The following is a 5,608-nucleotide window of genomic DNA, read 5'->3' as shown; positions in this document are numbered from 1 at the left end:
GGGGGGGGTTGAAGGGGTGGAGGGTGTAGAATTGAACCATTGGTTACATTATTTAGGATTAAAGAGTTTAAGTTTTATGTATCGACAGTGCAAAAATATTTACATATAAATAGCGAGATGTTGTTTTCTTATATATAATTTTTGAACTTATTCATAATTAATTTGAGAGATTGAGTATGATTTTTTTAGTTATGATCCTTCTATCTCTATTTATTCACATTATTTTTTAGTCGGTCCAAAGAAAGAATGACATATTTCTTAATTTAGTAAGAATTTAACTTAAAACTTCTCATTTTATCTTTATAATGACATGATTTAATTACCGATTAGGTTTTTCGAAAAAGTTGAACGCAAACAAAGGATAAACTCTTTTTGTTAAGCCACAAAAGGCCATCTCCCACTTATACTAATTCTAATAGGTATAAATCGATATTAATCATTAATATACGTATCCTTTGTAACTGGAAAAGCGAAAATGATCAAAAATATCCTCAAACTATTTTAAATAGGTAAAAACACCCTTGTCATTATATTATTGGCTCAAAAATATCCTCCAATGCTCCAAATAGTCAAATAGCTCAAAAATACTCTTCCCACAAATGCTTGTTCCAAACCAATGGAAAATACACCGATTTTACTCTTAAACTATTCAAAAATAGGTCAATTTTACTTTTAAACTATATACCTTTAGATTAATTGGACTTAGGTAATATTTATACTATGTAACGAATACTAGTTGTAATATATTTAAAAAATGCCAACTAAGTTCCTATCATGTGCTAAAATTTATTATAATGTGATAAATTTTTGCCCTATATGTGTATAGCTTAATTCTTGAGAAGAAATATATCCTATCTGGCTTTATACTGCCAATTTTAGCCTTTTGCTTATTCTAGGAAATAGAATCAGAGGATGTTCCTCTGATTTACAATAAATACAGTTTAAACCTTATGTCATCTTTTTTTATTTACATTTCCAATGCTCAATTCAACATTTCAAAACAATTATTTTGAATATTTTTATGGATTTTAGTTTTTTAAAGGAACTCTATAAGTGAGGTGGTAAATTGAAGTCGTATGATATTGAGGTTCGATTAAATTAGGATTCAAGTATTATAGAGCTCATTTTTAGAAGTGACGTTTTCAACATGATTTTTTCATTTCTAGGGACTTGAACTAGAGGCCTCAGATGAACAATGATGGAATCGGAATTATCATTAATTTAGAGTTCAAAATATAAAGACGTAGCATGTATACCTAGAAGTCCAAGAAAATTCAACATCTCTGTAATATACATACGTAAAAGAAAAAATAACTTTGTAAAACAATATAATTTTCATTAAAATGGGTTTGGAAGGACATCCTTAACCCTACCTGGCTCCGCCCCTGCTTAATACAAGTAAAAAAATCAACTATTTTATCATAATTCAGATATTATGCAACTTAATTATTTGAAAATAGGAGTTTTAATATATAGTTCACGTCCATCTATTATAGGATTCCATCTAATTATATTAAAGTTTTCTTTTCTAACACATTACACAAACAAAGTCAAAACATTTTGTTAAATTTGAAAACCTACGAATTGATGCATGTCAATATATGTCATTTTTCATATTCTAATTTTCCTTTACGTAATCATTATTTTTGACAGTTGGATTCTTATTATTATTATTTTTTTCAAAAAGTACATTTAATATATTCTTAAAATAGAAACCACAAAAGACTGATTTTTAATCTAAAAAAGATAGTATATGCTTAACAACTGATAGAGAAAGACGATAACTCAAAGTAAAAGGCTTTTATTTGTTTAAAGAGATATGCAATAAACCTTGGTTCTAATACATAAAAGCTACTTGTCAATATTCTTCATCTTAATAATCATGACTAGTACTCTTTATATTCTAATTCATAGTCTGTATCTAATTTATGTGATAATATTTGACAAGAGACGAAATTTATTTATTTTTAAAAATATTTTAAGAATTTAGGATTAAAATATAGATTCTGTATCGTCTTAAATTACCTTATAAAATAAAAATGAGAAATTTAAAATTCAATTATTATTAAATATTTTTTTTGAATCAAGGAACTCTCGAAAACAACATATCGACTCCATAATGATAGATGTAAAATTTGTATATATGGTATACCTTGACCTTCAGACCTTATGACTGGTGAAATTACACTGAATCATTTTTTTTTAAAAAAAAGAAAAATTAAAAAATATAATTTTAGATTAACGGGCTAGAACCTACAAGATCGGAGCATTTTAAATTTTCATTTTACTCTTGATGAAATCAATTAATTATATCTACATAAATAATGCAAGAAAAAAAATTAACTACGAACTTTATCAGAAATCTCTAGTTAATTTATTGCTAAAATACCCCTATGTTATTGAATTTTCTTATAATTCATAACTAAATAATATCAACATGAAATTTTTTGTTGTTTAGAATAAAAAATTATGCCCATCCTGACTTATTTTATATCAAAGATATATTATTTATTCTTCCCTTTATTAAATTTTTGTATCCCGTCAAACTGAATCATATGAATCGAATAGAAAGTAAAGTGGTCATTGTTAGTACTTTCTTTGTTCAATTTATATCACTCATGTTTTTTTAGTTCATCCTAAAAATGACATATTTCTAAATTAAGTAACAGTTTAACATTAAATTATCTATTTTATTCTTAATATAACTTATACAAATTTTTATTATTTATTTTAATTACAAATTTTAAAAGTTTTTCTTAGATAGTTCAAACTAAATTAAACTAATTCATACAAAATTGAAACGGGAGAAATACCAATTAGGAATTAGTGCATGCATGTAATGATGAGTAATAAGTACTATTAGTTTGTCATGTCGCCCTTTGATTTACAATTCCAAAGTAGAAAAAAGAAAATATCTATGTAGAAATATAATATAATGTGAGTAAATTAAATTTTATTCCAAAGATTTGGTTTCCATTTAAAACAAAGAAAAAGGACTTCTTTTTCAGAGTCACTCAAACTATACAAAAGATCGTACTATGTTTACCTCTAGATTTATTTGAATGACTGGTGGCCAATTAGGGCCATTCAACTATAATTATTCAAAATTATAATTCATAGCCGTAATTGCAGAGTTATTTAATTAATTTTGGCATATTTTTTATTTATTTTTTTGCTTTTGCAGTCTCTTCTATTAAAGGGTTTTAGTATGTTAATAAATACTTACTATGTTTATGTGTGACAAAAAAGATGGTCAAGAAAGATATCCAACTCTCACAATAGTGTTATGGTTTCATGCACATACCAAAAAAAGTTAATATAGTTCGTGTTTGTGTTGTTCGATCCATTAGTTTATTAATATAAGTAAAATATGTGGTATTTAAGTGTGATTTATATGTATTTAAGATATACTGATTTAGCTTTTTCACTCGCTTTTTTTTTTGTATATGTACTTCAGAGTGTATCTGGAATGTATTAGATATTTCTGATACAATACGCATCTACTGAAATTCACATGTATATGAAGTATCATAACTCTTTCGCTTGCTTCTCTCCTATCTTTTTCCCCTTTTTCGCTCATCACCTTCTTGGCTTGATCGCTCACGTCTTTTCCTGTATTTTAGAATATATCTAGAATATATCTGATATCTCAAATGATTCCCAAAATACTGACTCTCTCCCCCGCCTCTCCTATCTCAATCGTCTCTTTTCCTCTCTTGCTCATTACTTTCTTTTCTTGCTCAACTCTATTCCTATGTATTTTAAAATGTATCTAACATAAAAAGAAAATACATATATCTGACTTGAAATATGAGGAAGTAATGAATCTGACATGAAATTATTAATTAGTAAGATCATTACGAATAATATTTATGATAGAAACACTTAGGTAAGTAGATAACTTTTCAAAAAAAAAAATGGTATCATTCCATAAGGCTTTAAAATATTCTCTCTTTTTGGTATTGGTTGCTGATGAAACATCAATCTCTGTTAGGAGGAATGGATTGAATAGAATTTAAGGAAACATTGGAAGACATGGGAACTATCAAAAAGCCCACTCATTCCCTTCATTTTTTCCTTTGTATTTTGTAAGTATTTATTTGTTTGTTTCCTAGTAATGATGACACTTCTGTTTTTATTACAACTCACCACATGTTTTTTTTTTTTTTAAAAAATGTTAGAAGTATAATCTTGTTTACGTTGCGAATTCAAGAATTTAAGATTATGAGTGTTCCAAAAAGACTTAATCAGTAAAAGGGAATCAAACTTAGCCACAACAGATGCAATTTTTAACTTTGAGCACCAACAATCGACCACTATACAAAGCAATTGCTTCTTGCCCGGGTGTTCCCTATTTAATTTTGTACCATTAGTTCAAATTTCTTATATAAATATATATACTTAGATGCGAGATTAGTCGATACTCGAACACCTACAACTTTCAATATGGATCCGTCCCTGCTTACATAGTTACTAGTAGTATTTTTTTTAGGATGAGAAAGCTCCTTTATAAACAAATAAAATATTAATAGGAGGGCTTGAACGAAAGATATCTGATTAAAAATGAAGCAATATTTACGGTTCCATCTCAATCTTTACTATTATTTGTGTGTAGTTCTGTGGATTGATCCCTTTAGGCAGCTACGTATGATTTGATTTGAAATGGGCTTGGTAAATGGAGCCATGAGTTTTGTTTGGGCCAAGTAAGCCCAATCAATATTGTTAATGTTAAAGCCCAGGGGAAATTGGCCATAAAATAGGAAAAACTACTATTTACACAAATATTTCCATTATATTTATTAGTTCTATCTATAATTTGAATATTTATATTTTATCTAATTAATTAATAATTTTACCACTAACTTTCAAGTCAGATGCACCTAATGATTTTGCTACTAGATACACTGAAATAGGGGGAGAGGCGAGCGAAAACAAGAGGGAGGCGAGCGAAAACAAGAGGGAGTTGAGCAAGATTTGTTTATAATCTCAGGTGCACAGAAGCACACTAGATTCACAAAATATACATGTATTTTTTGTGATTCACATGTATCTGGGATGCCAGATATGCAAGCGAGATATGAGAGTGACAAGTGAGATGAGAGGGAGACGAGTGAGCTTTGTCTATGCATACAGGTGTCACGACCCAAATTTGCAAGTCGTGATGGCACCTATGTTCCCACCCAATAGGTAAGCCAAGCCAATATATTAACCCAACTAAACCAACAAATGAGTAAAAAGACTAACACTTAGCAAGAATCTCCAACACTGAGTTCTTTATAAGTACGAATGCGGAAAACTGAAAAAAAATACTACCCAAGAATTGGTGTCATAAGTACAAGAGCTTCTAAAATACGATGCAAGTCTGAAACTAAAAAGACAATTCTAACATAAGGGATATCCTGTCTGAATACTGAATAACAGAATAAGTAAAAGATAGAGGGAGGTGTGGGCCACGGAACAACCAAGCAGCTCACCACAACTCCAAGACACTCCAAACTCGGACTCAAACTGCTCCTCGAGATGTGCTCCTACTCGGAATCGAATCTGCACCACAAGGAGTGCAACAAGTGTAGTATGAGTACGAAACCACATGTACTCAGTATGTCTC

The sequence above is a fragment of the Solanum pennellii genome, chromosome 9, assembly GCF_001406875.1.
Source record: "Solanum pennellii chromosome 9, SPENNV200".
Taxonomy (NCBI): domain Eukaryota; kingdom Viridiplantae; phylum Streptophyta; class Magnoliopsida; order Solanales; family Solanaceae; genus Solanum; species Solanum pennellii.
Note: the sequence above shows the minus strand (reverse complement) of the source record.